The sequence below is a fragment of the Peromyscus leucopus genome, chromosome 15 (assembly GCF_004664715.2).
Source record: "Peromyscus leucopus breed LL Stock chromosome 15, UCI_PerLeu_2.1, whole genome shotgun sequence".
NCBI lineage: Eukaryota > Metazoa > Chordata > Mammalia > Rodentia > Cricetidae > Peromyscus > Peromyscus leucopus.
Window position 1 is genome coordinate 38280152 of NC_051076.1, and position 23330 is coordinate 38303481.

General features: G+C 37.6%; 1 protein-coding gene across 5 annotated transcripts in view; it reads left to right on the forward strand.

Moving 5' to 3' along the window:
• LOC114689985 (rab GTPase-activating protein 1-like) overlaps positions 1-23330 on the forward strand; it is a 65341-nt gene that overhangs the window by 31956 nt on the left and 10055 nt on the right. The gene's annotated exons all lie outside the window — the stretch shown is intronic.

Below are 23330 nucleotides of genomic sequence, written 5' to 3' on the forward strand. Positions count from 1 at the left end.
ACAATTAGGCCTGAGATAGACACTTGTCCAGTGAGCAGCATTGCAGGAGGCAGATGTCTACAAGTGAAAGTGATTTGTCTGTTTTAAATCTGGACTCAATTTTTACTTAGGTTTGGTAACCTAGAACAAATTATTTACTCTTTTGAATATATCCTTCCATTTGTACCCTCAGAATAAAGTTGGTTAAGTAACTGTTGTAAATCTAAACTGAAAGATATTTACAATTGCCAGTATTACTAGGTTAGTAGAAATAATTAAGTAAATAGTAGTAATAAAATAGTAATTAGTAAATATGGATTGGGGGACCTACTTTTAATCAGTTGTTATTGAATGTTTAAATCTTTAGAAATTAGAGGTGCGACATCTCAACACATAGTTGTGACAATTGTTATAGTTCTAAATTATGCCATTTAAATGGAAAATATTTATTTCCTCAAAATTGATATTGTTTCTTTGAGCTAATCATTCAATGAAATCAAAAGGTTATAATTGCCTTTATAGCATGCTGTTACATAAGCCCGTATGTTATAGATTTAAAAAAATGAACGCAACATGGAGTGCTAACTGTAGGGTTTGATTTTCTTGTGATAATGAAATCATAGGAATACTCTTCATAGTTTGGAGAAAGGGAGTATGTGAGACAACCACGTATTAGTCTAGATGTTCTGTTTTGCCATTTGATATACAAGTTTTAAGGTAAACAACATTAAGTTTTGATATATGCAATGCAGTAAATAGTATGATGTCTTCTGTTTGAGCTTGTGGATATTGTGAAAAAAGGGTTATTAATAGCAGGATGTAGCAAAATTACAAACATTGATCTGATAAATATTTCGCAGGTTGCTTACTGTCTAGTACATAGTTGTTCACTGGCCTCTTGCTGTGCATTCATTTACCCAGGTGCATTAGCAAAGATCCTGTGGTGCTTCATTAAGAATTTCATATGTAGGCTGGGTGGTGGTGGCACAGGTCTTTAATTCTAGCACCTGGGAGACAGAGCCAGGCGGATCTCTATGAGTTCGAGGCCAGCCTAGTCTACAGAGTGAGATCCAGGACAGGCACCAAAAGTACACAGAGAAACCTGTAGATGTAACTAACTGTCTTATTAAATAAGAAACACAGAAACAATGTAAAGGAGAAAGCCGAGAGGTCAGAGCTCAGAGCTAAAATCTCACCCTTCCGCCTGCGATGTCCCAGCTTCCCGAAAGAGAGCTACTTCCTGTCTGTACGTCTTTTTTATAGTGTTATTGTTCTGCCTTCTCATTGGTTGTAAACCCAAACACGTGACTGCCTCGTCACTGTCTGAATGTACAGCCCCCTAGGTCTTAAAGGCATATGTCTCCAATGCTGGCTGTATCCCTGAACACACAGAGATCTATGGGATTAAAGGCGTGTGCCACCACCGCCACACTCTGTCTATGGCTCTAATAGCTCTGACCCCCGGGCGACTTTATTTATTAACATACACTCAAAATCACATTTCAGTACAATTAGAATACCACCACATTTCCCCTTTTCTATTTTAATAAAAAAAAGCAAAAGGTTATAACTAACAAAAGAAAAACTATATACAAAAGTACAATAACTATATACAATATATACAAGTAATAAATACCTAACCAGGTATTTGACAAATCAGAGAAATTAATTCCATTATCTATCCTTTTTGGTAAATCCAAGATGTATCTAATGCACTTTCTATCCTAATTAATTTTCAACTATAACTAACTAATCTTCAACCATAACTAACTAATCTTCAACTCCCTCAGAGACCCAAGAAGGGAATAATATTAGCTAACAAAAATAAAAACAGGAAGTGCATGCAAGCAACTTCCAAAAAATTTGTGAGTTGACAGAAACAGCCAGCTGCCTGGGCAGTCAACCTGAGGTTTCTCCGCAGTGTTGGGGCATCATCTTCAGCCTATAGGCTTAGTGTATCTGACAGACTCATTTGTGATGTAGGATGTACACAGGGTCAACAGTTCTACCTCACATTGGGTGAGAGCAGTCCACGTACCAGAAACACCTGAATTCCACTAGTGTCCTGTCATGATTCAGGATTTTAAATTCTGGAAATTGTTGACAGTTTTTTAATTCAGCTGTTCATTCTTCTTGGCTGTGTATATATGGCTTCATCTCAGCATCCCCTTCTTCTCCACATCCCTCTATTAAATGCCAGTCTACTTTCGAGAGGCATGAGCTTTCAGCTGCTGTTCCATTGCACAACAGAAGCCATCGGCCCTCTGCCTGTTAAGCTGCCTTCAAAGAAAAGGGCACTGAACCTTTTCCGGATTGCGAAGGCCACTTCAGGGATGGGGCCATATTGTCCTGGCCTCAGAAGATGCCTTTTGATAAAGCCATAGCCACACTTGTTTTGGCAAGAATCAGTAGTCCTTTGTTTCGTGTCCTGTCTGTCCATTTTGTCCTGTTGATTCGAGGATACTTTGTTGTCCGGTGGTTAACTTTTGCCACAAGGAAAGTTGACTCCATATACAGTTTCTTCAATGCCCATATTTTCTCTGAAGTAGATTGGTACTGCCAGGAGCCGACATGTCTCAAAAGAGAAAAATTTTCTAAGTTATTAAAACATTTTAAATGCCATATTCTGTAGATCTCTGAAGGGTTTGAAGATGACCTGTCTAAAACATCTCTGCTCAATTTTTAAAACATATCTAATATGACTACAAGTTCTATTGTAATGTCTAACTACTATCTTTCATTTCTTTATATCCTAGTAGTTGGTAATAATAACATTCAAGGATCAGAAATTTGCATTACATTGTTAAATGAATGGTATGAATACAATTAGAAATATACATATAGCATTTTCTAACAATATCAATTTCAAATTTGTATACAATATAAAACAATTCAATCCAATGTAAAGTATTAGTAATTGTTTTTTTCATTTCTTTCTTTTTCTTTTTTGTCTTTTTTTTAAACAAGAACCTTAAATCTAATCTCCTTTGTTTAGCCTTTTTCCTAACCCTTGACAATAACTTGTAACCAACCCCCCTAAATACTGAAAATTATCCCAGACCCAAAACCCATTAAAAAGACCAAAAAACCACCGCCCCACACCACCTCTTTGGGAATGTGGGCGTCGTATTCTTAAAATTGCTTCCTGCTGGGTATGGGCGAAGTTTTCTTTATCCTGAAAGAAAAATTTTAGGTTAATTGTCAAATTCTAGGAAAGGTAACTATATCCTTCATTATCCAGACTGTGTTTAATGCCAAAGTTCAGGGTTTATCTCAAGTCCTTATTCAAGTAGTCTTTGAGACTGGATCATCTCAGCTAGTCATCTCAAATTTGCTCTGAGCACCTTGTAGTTCAAAGCTGATCTGTGGGTGATGTTTGTCAGCTTAATGATATTATTATTGTCCACGTGGAATTGTTGTTGTTGTGGGGCCCCATCTTCTTTCTGGAGACTTCAGTTGATGTTAGGCCTGGCCGTGATTTCCTGCAGAAAACTGATAAGAGACTCGAACACAAAAACATATATATGCAGCTAGCCTTTTTTCTAGAATTAGTTAGTACTCTATATGACCATTCATATCTTAACAAAGTTTAAAATGTATATATTTATATATATTAATCTTGTAAATTTTGATATAAAATTTATACTTTGAGAAAAGTTTAAAGAATCAGAATAGAATGAAAGAGTTGAGATTAGTAATAGAATAGTCCCTTAATTTTGCTTTTGTCCTGTACCATAGCAGAAGATGGCTCTTTTATTCTGGCATGATACAGGGAGTTTGCATTTTCCTTTTAACAACATGCTTGAGTTTAAAGAAGGAGAGAGCCATTCTCCAACTCCAAAGTCAGCTTTAAATTTTAATTGAACTGGGACTATTAGAAGACCAATAGTGTTAAATCTTTAGAGAAAAGCAGAAACAAACATTTAGGAAGACATAAAATTTTTTAGATAATATATACCCATACACCGTTTCATTCTGTTTCTTGGGATAGATGATTTGTCCCTTTTCTTCAGTTGTCTCATTTGTCCAGTGTTCTTCAGATTCCTTAACCTTCATTCTCCTAAAAGACAAAAACAAAAACCTTTCCCCAAGACTAATTTTGGGGATGTTCCTTTTTGGCAAGTTATTATCTGATTAAATGAAAAGGCATGTGTTATTGATACAAGTTAGTTTAAATTGGATGTTCATGCTGGTTGATGAACTACCACCTTCTCAATTAAGAGGTCTCTCTTGTTCAAATCGAACCTTTATCAATTTTGATGGTACCCACAGCTTATCTTCTCCTGTAGAAACAAAAGCAAAACCTCGTCCCCAATGTAATACATACCCTGGTTTCCATTCTGAGGTCAGCACATCCTTAAAGTATATAGGCTGATTTAATTCTGTAGTTTTTTCTATTATCCAATGTCTCTCTGCAGCTGTTGTTCCTTTCTCATTGGCATTCAGAAAATTCAAAGTTAGAAGAGCATTATGCAGTCTATTTCTGGGGGTTTTTGTTACCCATTTCTGTTTATTTAGCATATCCTTTAGAGTTCTGTTTGATCTTTCTATAACTGCTTGACCTGTAGGATTATGTGGTATGCCTGTAATATGCTTTATATTGTAATAAGCAAAAAACTGTTTCATTTTAACAGAGACATATGATGGAGCATTGTCAGTTTTGATTTGTGCAGGTATACCCATGATGGCCATAACTTCTAGCAAATGAGTGATTACAGAATCAGCTTTTTCAGAACTCAAAGCAGTTGCCCATTGAAATCCTGAATAAGTATCGATAGTGTGGTGTACATATTTCAATTTTCCAAATTCTGCAAAGTGAAACACGTCCATCTGCCAGATCTCATTTCTCTGAGTACCCTTTGGGTTACATCCTGCTGGTAATGGCGTCTGATTGTAGAAGGAACAAGTAGGACATTTCTTTACTATTTCTTTGGCTTGTTGCCAGGTTATGGAAAAATCCTTTTTTAAACCTTTACTATTGACGTGATGTTTTTTATGAAATTCTGAGGCCTCCAGCACATTTCCTATCAATAATTTATCAATCTCATCATTGCCTTGTGCTAGAGGGCCTGGCAGACCAGTATGGGATCGAATGTGAGTTATATATAAAGGATGATTCCTTTTCCTGATTGTATCTTGTAATTGAATAAATAGTGAAGTTAATTCTGAAGCATCAGGGATAAATTCTGCAGTCTCAATATGTAACACCACTCTTTCAGCATACTGAGAGTCAGTTACTATGTTGAGAGGTTCTGAAAAATCCATTAATACCAACAGAATAGCATACAATTCTGATTTTTGAACTGAATTATACGGACTTTGAACCACTTTACTTAAATTTTCTGATTTGTAACCTGCCTTTCCTTCTTTGTTGGCATCTGTATAAAATGTACGAACTCCAGATATGGGTTTTTGCTGTACAATTCGAGGCAAGATCCAATCAGCTCTCTTTATAAGATCAATTCTATTGCTTTTGGGATATTTGCTGTTAATTTCTCCCAAAAAATTACTGCAAGCTCTTTGCCAAGGTTCACTTTCTGTCCATAATTTTTCAATGTCCTCCTTAGTTAATGGTACGACAATTTCTGCTGGGTCTATGCCTGCTAATTGACGAAGTCTCAATTTTCCTTTGTAAATCAAGTCAGAGATTTTTTCCACATAAGTTTTTAATTTTTTATTTGGTTTATTTGGTAAAAATATCCATTCCAATATAATATCTTCCCTCTGCATTAATATTCCAGTAGGAGAACGCCTAGAAGGTAAAATAACCAAAATGCAATCCAGCTTTGGATCAATACGATCCACGTGTCCTTCATGCACTTTCTTTTCTACCAAGGCCAATTCTTTCTCAGCTTCAGGTGATAATTCTCTTGGACTATTCAAGTCCTTGTCACCTTCTAAGGTTTTGAACAAATTAGTCAGTTCATCATTTTTTACCCCAACAATAGTTCGTAGATGAGAAATATCTCCAAATAATCTTTGAAAGTCATTAAGAGTCTGTAGTCTATCTCTCCGAATTTGCACCTTTTGGGGTCTAATTTTTTGTAGCTCTATTTTATATCCTAAATAATTAATAGAATCTCCTCTTTGTATCTTTTCAGGAGCAATTTGTAATCCCCAGCAAGGCAAAATTTTCTTTACTTCTTCAAACATTCTTTCTAAAGTATCTGCATTTGAGTCAGCTAGTAAAATATCGTCCATATAATGATAAATTATAGATTTAGGAAATTTTTACGTATCACTTCCAATGGCTGTTGTACAAAGTATTGGCACAGAGTTGGGCTATTCAACATTCCCTGTGGGAGGACCCTCCATTGAAATCTTTTAACCGGTTGAGAATTATTATAAGTAGGCACTGTAAAAGCAAATCTTTCTCTGTCTTCTTCTTGTAAGGGTATTGAAAAGAAACAGTCTTTTAAATCAATAACTATGAGAGGCCATCCTTTTGGTAACAGAGTAGGCAAAGGCATCCCAGATTGTAGAGAGCCCATTGGCTGAATTACTTTGTTAATTGCTCTAAGGTCTGCTACCTTTCTCCATTTACCAGATTTCTTTTTAATAACAAATACAGGAGAATTCCAAGGGCTGGTTGATTCTTCAATATGCTGAGCATTTAACTGTTCTTCTACCAGCTCTTCTAAAGCCTGGAGTTTCTCTGTTGTTAAAGGCCATTGTTGGACCCATACAGGCTTGTCTGTTAACCATTTTAAAGGTAGAGCTGTTGGTGTCTTTGGAAGATCATCAGTTATTGTGCCCTGTTCTTGTATAATATGGATGGCTGGTGACCACTCATTAGAATAATATCTTCTAATATTTCTCTCAGTAACATGTGTTAGTTTATGATTTGTTTCTGAGATTGGAGGGATGTTAATCTGAGTATTCCATTGTTGCAACAAGTCTCGACCCCACAGGTTCATAGTTATGTTAGCCACATATGGTTTTAATTTTCCTCTCTGTCCTTCTGGACCTATACATTCGAGCCATCTTGCACTCTGTTTCACCTGAGATAATGTCCCAATTCCTAACAGTTGAACGTTTACCTCCTGAAGAGGCCAAGTTGGATGCCAAAATTCTGGTGCAATTATGGTAACGTCCGCACCTGTGTCTACCAGACCAGACAACAAAACACCATTTATTTTTATTGTTAATTTTGGTCTTTGTTCATTAATAGAAGTTTGCCAAAAAATTTTCTTTATGTTTTCTCCTGAATTTGCTATTCTCTCTGTTTCATCAACCTGACCAGTATGATTTATTCCAATAGGCATTTGGTTATTTAATCGCTCTCCAGAGCAGGGATTTCCTCTATGGCTGCAGGAAAGGTTTGAACTGGATTTGCACTGGGGGCCTGCGCGAGGCCCCTCTGGAAGTTTCCCGAAGACTGAGGCAAAGGATTACCCTGTCTGTCCTTTGTTGATCTACATTCGTTGGTCCAGTGTTTTCCCTTACCACACCTTCTGCATACTCCAGAAGGAAGGGGCCTTCTGTTGCCATTGTTCCTTGAAGAAACATTTTTTCTAAGAATGACCTGTCTACAGTCCCTTTTCAAATGTCCTTGCTTTCCACATCCAAAACATCTAACACTCCTCAAACCTTTTGAAATTACTTCTCCTACCCACGTATCATCATGCTCATCAGCCTCAACATTAATTGTTTCTCCAATCCAATCTTCCATAGGTGCAGATCTTGCCCTTAATGGCCTGATTATTCTTTTGCATGCTGCATTTGCATTCTCAAAGGCCAAAGATTCAATTATTGCCTTGCCAGCTTCTGAATCCAAGACCATTCTCTTTACTGCTGAAGCCAGTCTTTGTAAAAAATCTGTAAAAGACTCTTTTGGGCCTTGCATCACCTTTGTAAATGACTCAGATTTTTTTTCCTGGTTCCTCAACTCTGTCCCATGCATTCAAGGCTGCCGTTCAACATAAAATTAGGGTTTGGACATCATATAAACATTGTGTTTGTACTGAAGCATATTGGCCTTCTCCAATAAGCTGATCCTGGCAAACTTGTATTCCTTTATCCCTCCATTGTTTTTCTATGTTTTTAACCTCCTCCTAAAACCAAGTCAGAAATTGAAGTCTCTGGCTGGGTTCCAGAACACCTTGTACAAGGTCCCGCCAGTCCTGTGGTACTATCCTATTATATGTTGACCAAGAGTTTAACATTTGCTTTACATATGGGGAATGCATGCCATAAGATACTATTGCCTCCTTAAACCTTTTTAAATCCAACATTTCAATTGGAGCCCAAACATTTCAGTACAATTAGAATACCACCACAGAAACCCTGTATTGAAACAACAACAAAAAAGAGTTGTGTATGCATAATAGACAACCTCTAGCTTAGGAATAAAGAACATCTAAACACATACATTTAGTTATGTCTAGTTTGTTTGATTCTAGAAGTCCTAAGAGTCTGTGATTTCTGGTAGTAATGTATTGTTCTTTAGGAAAATAACACTGGATTTCTTTTTGGAATAGTTACAATTTCCTGATTTGGTCCTAAAATGTGCATGATAAAAATCATTTAATGTGTGGCTTCCCAAGTTTTTTAGGTTGTCTGTATTAAACCTCCTGTTGTTATTTTCATCATTCTCTCAAAGGAGGAAATTGAAATGTGTTCTTGGTTTATAGAAGTTTGACATGTTTTGACAAGAGTATGAAAAGTTGAAAAAGCTTCATCTTTTGCTTTTCATAAAACCTTATTTTCTGTTACTGATTCTCTACACTAGGTGTTATTAAAGTGCTGTACTTGGGTTTTAATGGAAGGTTGATAATATCTAGCATTTTATGCACAAATTGCTAGATGACACATATAAGTAAACAGTTTAAGGTGTTGAGAGAGGCATAGACTGGAGGGAGGGAAGTTACTTGCTGATATTTAAAAAGGGAAGTTTACTTGAAGAGTTTACTGTGCTGGTTTCTGTGTTTTTATCTTGAGAACAGTTTCCTGTTGAAGAAAAAAATGGTGATTTTGTAATAGTAAAATGTCACATCTATGTATAATTTTTATGTGTTAAAGAAAATAGGGGAAAAACTACTTAACAAGAAAGGCAATTTTGATATGAAATACATGAAATTTTACTCCAGTTCCTTTGTTCAGCAGTAGGAGAGAGGCCTGGTACAGGATATCTAACACATACATCGGTGATATATGTATATATCTAGTGTTTGTGAGGCTCTGGGTTTCAACCCTAGCACTGTGGATAAAGTTGGTGAGTCTGAAGCAGAAGGGAATCTCTGCTTTATTTATTGCTTTTAGGAGAAAAGGACAATAACAATAATTTTCCTGTCTGTTTGGAAGATAATTAGGGAATTTAGTGGGAAAATGCCTTTTACTTTGTGCTTAGGTGTTGGTTTATCATTGTAAAATTCTCAGGTATACACTTGAGAAAAGGTGTTACTTATGAAGCATCATCACTATGTGGCTATACATTTACTATCTGGGTTTATTACCTATTATGAGGAATCACTTATTTTGTACTTATAACCTGTTTTATGTTTCTTATGGCTGAGATAAGTATTTACTGTGGTATTATCTCTCCGTAACTAACTACTAAAAGAAATGCCTTTGGTTAAACTGAATATCAAATCTAAACAATGGCTTGGGAAAAACAGCATTTATCTTTCTAGCATAAATAGATGAAAGTAACATGAGATAATTTATAGTAACCTTGAATTTATTAAATGATATTTGTATATTTGCAACTTAAAGCTTTTAGACTTAAGTGCTTTTTAATATTTTAAGTTTTAACTATTATTTTATTACTTTACTTTTATTTATTTATTTACATGGTACTAGAAATCAAACCCTGAATCTTGCATGTGCTAGGCAAGTGTGCTACCTTTGAGCTGGTTTCCAGCTAGGTAACTGTGACCTTAAGTGTGATGTTAACTACAGAGGGAAATAACTATGTTACTTTACTTATATTATTTTAAATGTTTTTTTTTTGTTTGTTTGTTTTTCGAGACAGGTTTTCTCTGTGTAGCTTTGCGCCTTTCCTGGAACTCACTTGGTAGCCCAAGCTGGCCTCGAACTCACAGAGATCCGCCTGCCTCTGCCTCCCAAGTGCTGGGATTAAAGGCGTGCGCCACCACCGCCCGGCTTATTTTAAATGTTTTATAAGTATTGTAATGGGATTTGTTTTCAAAGTAAGAATAGAGCTTAATATAACTAGATTTTCTTACACCTTCCTTTCATCTTATGCTTATAAAATCCACTTAAGTACAGAATAAAAATTGTTATTATGATGGTTGTTGTGAAAGCCTTGAGATAAGATAATATTGTTTCCTATTTTGATCAGGTGTGAAATTCATCAGACTGTAGCGGTTCTTTCCTGAGAGATTGGAATTATTTTATTTTTTTAAGAGACAGAGTCTCCTTTTGCTCTAGTTGACCTTAAAACCCCTATGTTTTTGAGCATGACCTAACTCCTGATCCTACTGCCTCTGTCTCTGAAATGCTAGAACAGGTATGTGCTACCATGCCTGCCTTGAAAGTGGTTATAAACTGAATGATACATGCAAAATTTTCTTGCATTTATGTAACCTCATATAGAAGATGCATGATTTATAACTTGCAGTACAAGTTAAAGAACTCGTTAGGGAATTCTGTTCAACTTCCCACAGATGGGTACTTTTCTGTGTATACTGTATTTTTTATTTTCAGTTCTGTTTTGGGAGAGAGTCTTGTTTTATTTTTATTTATTTATATTTATTTTTTTAGATATTCCCCACTGCCCACCCCCCACCCCTTGTGTGTGTAGCCCTGGTTGTGCTGAATACTAGGTAGACAAGGCTGAGTTTTATGTTATATTCATGTTCAGTAACAGACCAAGACAAAGGGTTTGCTCTATATGGCTTAACATTTGTGGAGAGTTGGAGGAGAATGTTTTGGAAGTTCCAAAAGTGTTTTTCTTTATTTTTTAAAAAGATAACCCACAAGGTATATTTGACGATTTGTTGTAGGTACTGTGACCTGAAGAGCCTATAGGATGATTCCTGTTTATATTCCTAGCTTATAGTATTATGTAGTATACATGGTTGACACAGTAAATGTTTGAATGAATGAATTCATGGTATATACATTAAAAATTCTTTGGTGTTTTTTGGGCGAGTATTTTTCTTCCATTTGAGATCACACTTATGAATTATGATACATCATAGTTATTCACCCCACTACCTCATAGTTATTTATTCCATTATCTCAAGGTTGGAAAGATGTAATTAGCCATTTACAGAAATTTTTACTTTATCTGGTATTCCATATTCTTGCACTTTTCCTTTTTAAACAGTCATTTAAGGGTTACTCAGATGTTTCAAAGATGAAATGACTAGTTTCTCATTTCCAAGTCATTCCTACTTTAAACCTCAATATAGGTATTTTCTGTCTCCATTCTCACCTTCAGGCTATTAACATCTCATCATAATTCAGTAGATTTGAAAATAGAACATGATACAAAGAATGCCACTTTGTAATAGACCTAGATTTCTGTTTTCCTTAGGTGAGTCAGTCCTTTTGTCCTTCCTTCCTTCCTTCCTTCCTTCCTTCCTTCCTTCCTTCCTTCCTTCCTTCCTTCCTTCCTTCCTTCCTTCCTTCCTTCCTTCCCTCCCTCCCTCCCTCCCTCCCTCCCTCCCTCCCTCCCTCCCTCCCTCCCTCCTTCCTTCCTTCCTTCCTCTCTGCCTGTCTGCCTGTCTGCCTGTCTGCCTGTCTGCCTGTCTGCCTGTCTGAAATGTACTGGAGAATGAACCTAGGGCCTTGTGTTTGTTAGGCCAGTATTCTATTACTGAGCATTATCCCATGCTTTTATTTTAACAGTTAAACCAATGCTGAAATAGGAAGCTCCTGGATGAGCAACTGACATATATAGTAAGATGGTAACTTGAATAAGAACAACTACAGTGGCTGACTATGTTTACTAATGGGAAAGCAGAGTTAATCCAGATACATTTGCACTCAAAGATCAAGGAAGATTACACAATTGTTAAGAGTGTGGAACATACTAATTTTCTATTTTAAGATATTGGAGGCTACTTGTTTTCTTGATGTAGGCTACTTTTTCTTTTTAACTATCTTAAAAAGTTGTTGAGCCGGGTGGTGGTGGCGCACGCCTTTAATCCCAGCACTCGGGAGGCAGAGCCAGGCAGATCTCTGTGAGTTCGAAGCCAGACTGGTCTCCAAATCGAGTTCCAGGAAAGGTGCAAAGCTACACAGAGAAACCCTGTCTCAAAAAACACACAGGCAGGAGAACAGACCATAAATTCAAGGTCAGCCTGGACTAGCTGGACCCCTGTTTACAAAATAATAGTATTAAGCTATTGTTATTATTTTCTTTCTTAAATAGCTAGGAGGAAATGGTGACTATTTCTAATGGGAAAGAACTAAATATAAAGCAAAGGAAGACAAAATATCAAAAAGAGACTAATAAATTTAATAAACGTCAAGGCAGTATGAACATGTGGAGGGGGAGTATCTTCTTGGTTGACAAGAGGTGTTGCAAGAGGGATACATGAAGAGGCCAGGGACATATTCTTAGCGACCTATGTCTTCCAACTAGGCCATATCTCTTACCTCTTACTATCTTCCAATAATGCTGTCATAATAGGAATCGATTAACAGAACTTTTATGATCAAATTGTCTCTAGAAATACTATCACAGACATACTTAGAGGTGTGCTCTTAGGTAGCTCTTAGTCTGTCTTACCAAGTGGACAAAATCATCACCAAACTTCTCTTTGACAAATGTAGTATCCTATGAGAGAAACTCAATGTAGAAATAAATTAGTTTAAATATTAGAAAAAAGTATGCTGGAAAAGAAGAGTAAGTAGAGCAAGATAAAGGGGGATTAGTGATGCTTGTGGGAAACAGTGTTAGATGAAGTGATCAGAACAGATCTCTTAGAGGATGATATTTGAGCAGAGAAATTAATGGAGGGCCAAGAATGGTGGTGGCTAAGCAGATATTTGAGAGAAGAATGTTCCTTGTGATGGGACAGAGTGTAGCTAGAGTTTTCCTGCCTTGCCCACAGTCAGGACAAATCTTTGTCACCCGCCAGTCCCACAGCCGCTCAGACCCAACCAAGTAAACACAGAGACTTATATTGCTTACAAACTGTATGGCCATGGCAGGCTCCTTGCTAACTGTTCTTATAGCTTAAATTAATCCATTTCCATAAATCTTGCCACGTGGCTGGTGGCTTACCGGCGTCTTCACATGCTGCTGGTCATGGCGGCGGCTGGCAGTGTCTCTCTGCCTCAGACTTCCGCTTCCCAGAATTCTCCTCTCTCCTTGTCCCACCTACTTCCTGCCTGGCCACCTACTTCCTGCCTGGTCACTGGCCAATCAGTGTTTTATTTATTGACCAATCAGAACAATTTGACATACAGACCATCCCACAGCAACAGAGCAAGGATGTCAGCTTTGTTTCAGGCTAAGGAAGGAGATCATTATAAGTGGAATTGAGCCAACACGGGGAGAACTGTAGGAGATGAACTATAGAGTAAGACCAGGTGGTGTGGGGGCATTAATGAGGATTACTTTGTAGGATACCAAGAATATAAAATACTTAAAGGATATTTGGTACTTGTTCTTGGTGAAGTAGGGGAACCATTGAGAGCCTTCTCTCTCTCTCTGTGTGTGTGTGTGTGTGTGTGTGTGTGTGTGTGTGTGTGTTGCCCAGGGCACTACCTTGGGTGTCATCTTTAGGAGCACTGCCCACCTACTTTGATGCATGGTCTCTCATAGGTAGATTGGCTGGACAATGAGTTTTAGGAATCTGCCTTTCTGTCTCCCCTTCCTAGCATTCAGATTGTAAGTGTAAATCATCATGCTTGGTCTTTTTTCTGGTTTTCTGCAGATCAAACTCAGGTCCTCATGCTTATGAGTCAAGCACTTAACAACTGAGCTGCCTCTTTAGCCATCATTATATTTTTTTTATTTTTTGAGACAGGGTCTCATGTAGCTCTGGCTGTCCTTGGACTCCTGTCTTCTGAGTGCTGATATTACAGTATATTTTTATAAAAACCATGTGGTTTGATTTGAATGAAGGTTTATCCTCAGATAGAAAGGTTTGGTTATTATTGGACAAATAAAAATAGACATCCACTAGAGTAAAATGAATTAATAAAGTTCTTTTGATCCCCTGTCAGGGTCAGAGATATACTTGCATGCAAGTTGGTGCAGCTCTTGCCTGGGAACTTCTAAAGTAGTGTATGGATTATTTAATAAATGGGTCATGGTAGTTTTTTCTGGACTGGCTCAGTCTTCAAAATACAGAAGGATTTTGGTTGGCAAGTGTCCTATATTATTCCTAGTCTACTTAGTTATAAATGAAGACTATTTCCTATTCCACAATTATAAGGGATATTCTGTAGTCACTCTAGTTCTTATGCCTAATACTTCTCCCAGTTTCTATAATTTTGGCTCACACTTTTATTTTTCTGTTTCTGTTTTTGTTTAAAAGACATTTGAAAACGAGTAGGTGCACTGCCCAATTTAACAACTTAATGTTGGACCCCAAAATTTAGGGTCTTAAGTGGGTGCCCCAAGAACCCCCAGTTCAGTTGATGCAATAGCAAGAGGTTTTTATTTAAGCTTCTATATAGAAGGGCAAACTCCGCTCCTAAGAGCAAGAGACGCATCTTACTGCAGCCCCATGAGGGCTTTTAAAGGAAAAACACACAAAACCCACAAGATTACAATTTCCATACAATTTTGTTTCACAAGATCATAGTCTGATCACAGAGTGATCACAGAGGGGGTACAGTTACGTCAACAGGTATATTCTTCCTGAAACCTCAAGGGGGGATATCAGGGCAGGAGTGGAGTTTACACAAAGGTCACAGTGGTCCTTCCTGGAACACCTGCAACTATCCCAGTCACAGTTGAGCACATCTCTTAACAGAAATCTTTTTACATTGTTATATGGTTGTAGGGGAGATTGAACAATGGCTAAGTCAGGTTGCCCTTGGAACTGGATTTTTAGTTTCTCATTTCCTGGTGCTTGAAGTTTCTCTTTTCCTGAGGCTTGGGGGTGTAAGCCTGAAGGGCTAGGGTCTTTCACTTAAGAAGGTTATCCACATTTGGCACAAAAGGAAGTTAGATTGCGCGCACTACAATTTCATACTTTTGACAGTGTTCAGTTATTTTGGGAAGTAGACTTTGTTGATTGCTGTTATATTGCTTATAGTATGTATGTGAAAATTTTATCTCTAAGCATCCAATGTGTAGTGTGGATTTGTGTATCATCATTGCTCATTGAGCGAAAATAGTGCAGAATTAAAGTAAAAATTGAAAGCTGTTTGACCTAGTAGAATTGGTAGAGTTGCTATTGGTGTATGGGGAGTGGGGTGGTGTAGGTGTGTCTTTACTTGAGTCAGTGTAGTCAGAATATTCATTGAGTTTTTTTAAGATTAGAATAGTGGAGAATGGGAGGGAAACACACTCATGCATGCATGCAATTCATGTATAGAGCCACTTACACACACACACACCAGATTGTTTGGAGCACTTTATTTTTGTGCACCTTTAAGATGCCTAGAAAATGAAAATGTTTATATCTAGATTATAATACCTTATATTTTTAAAAACATACCCCAAAGAGACATGAAAACCCTTTGGCAGACTTTATATTCTGCCAAATATACAAAAATTAAAATTTTTTTTTGCATCATAACATTATGAAATCCTTTTAAAACAGATTTGTTTTTCATGTGCTGCTTTCTTGGATATGCATGTTGAAATTGGTTGTATTCATCTTGAGTTTACAAAACTGTGAGCTCCATGTTATTTAAAAGACCTCCAGTAACTTTCCAAGTGGTCTTGGTCCAAAATAGATTGCCATAAATAAAGACAAGTTAATATTTTGGTTCAACAAATTGCTGTGTAATAGTAGGCAGTAAATTATATTTGAGATGGCTTATTGGAATGCAGGTCAGGAACTAAATGGATATTGCATAGAAGAGAATGTTAAGAATAATTTACTTTAGAAATAATCTAATCCAACTTTCTATCTGATGCTGGAGTCTGTCCTTCTCTTTCAAAACAATTCATTTGTCCATTAAAGAAATATTTATTGAGCCCTTGCTGCTTTTAGTTACTGTGCTAAGACTGTGTTGGTGAAAAAAGTAGTAGTAGACACAGTCCCTGCCCTCTTGCAGATAGTTGTCTGTCTTATATTTAAGTGTTCAGTGAGTATCAGCAATTTATTTATTATTTATTATTTATTTAGATATTTGGAAATTTCTTTTCAGGCCTGTAAGATGGCTTAGCAGTAAAGGTGCTTGCCACCAAGCCTGACAACCTGAGTTTGATCTTAGGACCCATGTGTTGAAGAGAACCAACTTCTACAAGTTGTCCTTTGATTTTTAATTGTGCATGGTGGCATATGTACACACCATGCATAAATAATGTAATAGTTAAAAATTTTTTCCTTAGTGTTTTTTAAGTTTCCACATATCGATTCTGTACGTGTTTTTTCCCCCCAGATTATACCTTTTTTTTTTTCAGATTATTTTTAGGAAGCAATGCTGTGCACTGCTCCCCCCCCCCCCCCCGTTGTGCGTGCGTGCATTTGTATATTTGGAGGCCAGAGGTCAGTGTTGTGTGTCTTTGTCAATCACTTTCTACCTCATTACATTTTTTTTTTTTTAATTTTTGGTTTTTTGATACAGTGTTTCTCTGTGTAGCCCTGCTGTCCTGGTATTCACTCTGTTGACCAGACTGGACTTGAACTCAGAGATCCACCTGTCTCTCCCTCCTGAGTCCTGGGATTAAAGACATTTGTCACCATGCTCAGCTTCCACGTAATTTTCTGAGACAGGTGAGCCTGGAGTTCACTGATTGGTCTAGACCGGCTGGCCCTGTGAGCTCCAGGGCTCCCCCTCTCTGCCTCCACAGTGTTGGAAGTACAGATACATGGCAGGTGTCTGCCCTTTTTCTAGGTTGTGGAGATCACATTTAGATCCTGATGCTTGTGGGGCAAGCATTTTACTGACTGTGCCATCTCCTCAACCACAGTGTTGTCTTGTGAATTTCATATTCTACTTGCTGTGTTAGGGAAGACATTTGCTTTTGTATGTTTCTATACTTGCCCTTTCTATATTTGCTCATTAGTTCTAGAAGACTGATCTGTCTGTCTGTCTGTCTGTCTACCTACCCACCCACCTACCTATTTATTTATGGTAGGTTCTTCAAGGATTTTTGCTTTGTTATTCAGGTGATATGTGAGTAAAGACAGTTTACTTTCTTGATTTCCAGTCTGTCTGCCTTTTATTTCTTAGGATGTTAAGTCAGAATGTAAGAGAGGGCAACTTTGCATTATCCCAATTTGGGAGGTAATATGGCTAAGCTTTTGCTAGTTGTAGAATTTTTTGATTTATCAAATAGAGAAAATTCTCTTCAGTAATTGTTTTGGTGAGAATTTTATTCATAAATAGGTATTGAATTTTGTCAGTTATATATTATTAGCTGACCTAGCCATGATTTTCTTTTTTAGTCTGATACATTTGATTACAGTGGTTGTATTTTTGTGGGTGTATGTGTATGTGGTGTGAGTGTTGGTATGTGTGTGTACACTTTGTTGCACATGCATGTGGAAGCTAGAGGTTGATGCTGGATATTTTCCTTAGTCACTTTGCACCTTAAATTTTGACATAGATTCTCTTGATGAACCTGGAGCTTATCGATTTTGCTAATCTGGTTGCCCATTGTGAACTGTAGGGATCTCCTTGTCTCTGGACCTCCAGCACCTCAATTATAGATGCACACTGCTGTGCCTGACTTTAGTGGGTCAGGATCCAGACTCTGGTCCTAATGTTTACATGTCACCCACAGAGCCATCTCTATAGCTCCCATTGATGGATTTTGAATGGTGAACCAATCTTGTATACCTCATGTACAATTTGTGTGCATTGTTAGGTATGGTTTTCTACTATGTTGAGAATTTTTTTTAATTTGGATATATTGGTTTATAGTTTTCTTGTAATCTAGTTTTATTATTAATATAATGCCATAATACCAGGTCTCTTCAAAAATTTTGTTTTTGTTTTTTGAGACAGGGTTTCTCTGTGTAGCTTTGGAGCCTATCCTGGAACTCACTCTGTAGACTAGGCTGGCCTTGAACTCACAGAGATCTGCCTGCCTCTGCCTCCTGAGTGCTGGGATTTAAGGTGTGTACTGCCACCGCCTGTCGTCTCTACCAAACTTTTAAGAGATAATGTTAATTCTCTATCATCTCTTCCATGGTGTTGTAGTTCCTATTTTTTCTTTATTGATGTTTGAATGTAGGAGTTCCTCAACCCTGTCCTCCATTCCTGGTGCTATTTTTTTCTTCTGCTTGGTTGACTTGATTGGTGATGCTTTCCACTGTTGTTATTATTTTTATTATTATTACTATTTTACTTTCTTTCTTATTATTTCTGTGAACTGTGCCCTTGTGGAAGTCAGAGGACAGTATGCAGGAGTTGGGCCTCCCCTTCCACTGTGTGTGTTTGGGATCAAACTCTGGTTGTCAGTCTCTGTAGCAGTTGCCATTTCCTGCTGAAGCATTTTGCATTTGTGCTTTTTATTTGATTCTTTGAGTTTTCCACTTTTAACATTTATTTACATATGTATTTTTAAATCTCAGTGTCTAGGTTGAATTTTTAACACGTCGCTTACTGTTTCTTGTAGCTAGAGTTTTCCTGCCTTGCCCACAGTCAGGACAAATCTTTGTCACCCGCCAGTGCCACAGCCACTCAGACCCAACCAAGTAAACACAGAGACTTATATTGCTTACAGACTGTATGGCCGTGGCAGGCTTCTTGCTAACTGTTCTTATAGCTTAAATTAATCCATTTCCATAAATCTGTACCTTGCCATGTGGCTCGAGGCTTACCAGCATCTTCACATGTTGCTTGTCATGGTGGCAGCTGGCAGTGACCCCTTCCGCCTCCCTGTGCTTTCTTTTCTCCTCTCTGCTAGTCTCGCCTATATTTCCTGCCTAACCATTGGCCAATCAGTGTTTTATTTATTGACCAATCAGAGTAATTTGACATACAGACCATCCCACAGCAGTTTCTTACTGTTTTACCTATATTGCTTGTATTTTCATCCATTTGGTTCAGCTCTGCCCCCATGTTGCTTATTTTTCTTAGCCTTTTATCCATTTTAGTATCTTTAAATCCAGTAGCTCAATTCTTTTAGAGCTGTGTCCGTCCGTCCGTCCGTTTGTGATTTGCATGTATGTAGGCATCAGTAGCTCTTTTGGCTTAATTTGGGAACTTTCTTACCAACGGGCTTACTCTTGAGGCATCGTTCTTTAGTACCACTTAGGGAGAAGGAAACAAACATTTGTAACAGCAATAGTGTCCAACTATACAAGATACAGAAATACACTTAATGTTCATTAAAGCCACTTATACATCATTAGTGACCACAACCCCAGGGAATACTAATGTAGAATAGTGTTCTAGTTTTTTTTTTTTTCCTGTTGCTGTGATTAAAAAATGTTCTGAGAAAAAGCAACTTAGAGGAGGAAAGAGTTTATTTGGCTTGTATTTCTAGGTCATAGCCCATCATGGAGGGAAATCAGGGCAGGAACTCAAGTAAGAAATTGAAGGAGAATCCATGGAAACAAGTCTGCTTGCTGGCTTGCTTATAGATAGATGCATGCTTAGCTAGCTTCCTTATCAGCCCAGGATCATCTCCATAGGTATGGTACAGCCCACAGTGCCTGGATTCTCCTCCATCAAGTAACAGTGAAGACAGGCCCTCACAGACATGTCTCCGGGCTAGTCTGATCTGCATAACTCACGGGTTCTTCTCCGATGGTTCTAGGCTGTGCCAGGATTACAATTAAAACCAACTAGGAAAAATGTTTTCTGATGTTCAAAATTGTTTAAGATTGTGTAAGAAGGAAATGAATGAGATGAAGAAAGGGAAAGAAAAACAGAGAAGCAAGTTAAATAAACAAAACTTAGACAAGGGATGGAGAATGATGTTTTAGAGTGGAAGGGAAAAGAGCAAGAGGTTAGAAAAGATGAAAATGAAAAACAAGACAAAACAAAACAAAACAACAAACCAAAAAGATTTTTAAATAATAAGATCGTTTAGGAAAAAAGTAGATAAATGTAAGAAAGGGAATAAAAATAAAGAGGTTTACTGTTTGTTTTGGGAAAACAATAGTAGCAATTACTGAAAGTGGAGAGAGAAGAATAAACATGGTGGGTGGGGAAAAGAAAAGCAAAAGGATGGCCCAATAATGAAAAATATGTAAATGAAACATTGTTAATACTGTAAAGAAGCAAAACTACTGTTAAAAATCTAGTAAAAAGAGAAAGGGGAAACACCAGGGGGTGGGGTGGGGAACAAGGAAGGGAAGATGAGGTGGTGGAGCAGCTTCCTGTGGGTTGGTGGCTGTGTGTACTTGAGGCACTGGGGAGCACCTCTTGAGTTTGTGGGCTCTTGTATTCCCTTTGTTTATGCTGGTGTTGAGCTTTTTGGAGGATTTTCCTGTTTTCCATCTTCCTGTCAGGGAGCTGTGTTCATTTTGGCTTCTTTTTCTGTGAGCACCTGCCTGTTTTTCCTGAACTTTTCAGGTGTCCTATGGTTACCTTTGTGAATTTCTGACACTCTTCTCTGTCTCTGTTTGGAATAGAGTGGTTTATTGTTATTATTATTATTATTATTATGATAAGTCTTCTCTTTCATTTGATCACATGGAGGTAGCTTCTGGTCTAATATCTGGCACAGAGATTGGGAGGCCACTTTTTTGTTTTTTTTTGTTTTGGTTTTTCGAGACAGGGTTTCTCTGTGTAGCTTTGCGCCTTTCCTGGATCTCGATCTGTAGACCAGGCTGGCCTCGAACTCACAAAGATCCGCCTGGCTCTGCCTCCCGAGTGCTGGGATTAAAGGCGTGTGCCACCACCGCCCGGCTTGGGAGGCCACTTTTTACAGTGTATGCAGTTTCTTGCAGAGACAAATTGCTCGCATGAAGATGATTAGTTTGTACTCACAGAAGGCTGCTGTGAAGTTGTTCAGGCTTACAGTGTGTGCTTCAGTTCATTTTATACACTTAGGATACTGAACATTACATTTTATACATGTCTCTTGAAATGGTATTGTGTATGGTCTGTTAATATTTGTGTGCCTGTGTTTTGATAAATTTTAACTTTTTATAGGTTTATTTGTATTTTATGGTAGTATTTGTATTTTATGGACTGTCATCCACTTACATATTCCTGACAGTCTTTTTTTTTTTTTTTAGCTGTTACTGCTTGAAATTGTGATAAAACAGGTTAAAGTTGTGATATATGGGGAGAAAGTTTATTTTCACAGACTTAGAGACTTCATGTGAAAAACATGGAGCCACTGAAATATAGCAATGTAAAAAACCCTGCTTTTAAAATTAATTAACTTCTAATTAGCATACAAATTAATATGTTTCCTTATGGCATTTTTATACACTTACCACCTTTTGTAGTACTTATAATAGGGTGTGATACTGATTTGTTTTTTTTTCTAGACTGTATCTTAAATGAGAATGTTAGCTTTAGGAATACAGAGACAACAATGATTTTACTAATGAATTTAGTTTTTGGTGCATAGTAGGGACTCATGGAGTATGTGTTAAATGCATGAGTGAAAATGAATCCTAGAAGGTGTAGTAGTCCTGAGAGTCAAGTCTGTAACATGGGAAAGAATTTGATTTAATTAAAGTGTTCTAATGAGAGAGTGTATTGTGCCTATTAAGGCATGGCAAATAGGCTGGCTTCCATTTGCATATAGCAAAAATGATTTTAGTCTCGTTTTAAGTTGAATCTGATTTTTATGTATTCTCTTCTATATCCTGTTTTTTCTGCTGAAAGTATTTCCCTGGAAGTAGATAGAGGAGGGGTTTATTTTGGAGGGAATGAACATAACCTGTTGGCGTGGAGTGAAGTAGTAAGGATGGCATCTAGTTTCCTTTGATTAAGTTGGTAGAAAGTACTTAGTTACTAAAATGAGAAATATGGACGAGAAATGGTTATGGAAAGTTCATTTGAAATTCTATTTGGTGGGCTGGAGAGATGGTTCAGTGGTTAAAGAGCACTGGCTACTCTTCCAGAGGACTCGAGTTCAATTCCTAGCAACTACATAGTGGCTCACAATTGTCTGTAACTTCAGTCCCAGAGGATCTGACACCCTCACACAGACACACATGCAGGCAAAACACCAATGCACATGAAAAAAAAAAAAAAAGGAAATTCTGTTTGGTCACATTTGACTTAAGACACTGATAAAACTTCTTTGGAAATGACAAGAAAGGGTTTGGATTCCAAGTTAGGAAATTAGAGGAAACATTTGTGTTGGGATAGAAATCTGGGCGACTGTGGACATAGAGACACATAGGAGCTTCCAACACAGTGAGATGGGGCCTCTGGTGAGTGTGGCAAGGGGAAGGAACTTCCAACATTTAGAAATCAGGTAGAAAAAATGTAACAGTGACTTGGAGTAGGATGGAGCCCAGAAAGATATTTGGATTGTATGATGGTTTTGGCAAGTAAGGATTCAAAGTGCAGCTTAAAAGAGGAAAAGACATGACTTGCTAATTCATGCTGGAAATTCATAAACACAGAACATATAAAGTGGTAAAGTAACTACAGGATAAATGAAGGGTTTTACGAAGAAAAGTGGTTTACTTACCTAGCAGCAATAAATGACAGATAGCTGAGTAGTTTATTCCTTTTTGTTTGGGTATTCTTGTGAATTTTGATTTTTTAAAAAAGTTGAAAAGTAAATTTTGAAAGTGCAATTTGAACGTGGATTTTTTTTCTTCCCTCCCTCCCTCCCCTCCCCCCTTCCCTTTCTTTCTTCCTCTTTTTTGGGTCAAGATTAATGGTTTTAGTGCCACCTAATGGCAAAGTGGAACATTGCAGCTGCGATTATATGTCCTGCGAAAAGAATGATGTATTTGAAAGAACATTTCTGGGTATTTTTGTTTATGGACTGCTGTCCATAGATTGCAGGGTCCTGTGTTCTTTAGGTCAGCCTGCCTATCCTGCCCTTGTCACATTACCCATTTATTCAATTCGATTTCATTTAAGGTTCTTTTTTCTCTTTTAGGTTTAGCTCATGTATTTCTCTCTTTCCCACAACCTTACTTAAAATTACTCTTACACTCTGCACCATTTCCTCTGTCATTTGCTGTTTTACTTTCTTTATTACTTTTAGATTGGGAATGATCTCTTGCTCCCTCCCTCTCTCCCCCTCTCCCCCTCCCTCCACCTCCCATCTCTTCCTCCCTCTCTCCTGCCCCTTCTTCTAGTATTTAAGCTTTGGGACAGCGCCTACCTGTCCAGCCTTCTTCAGGCATGTAACCCAGGATTGGGTC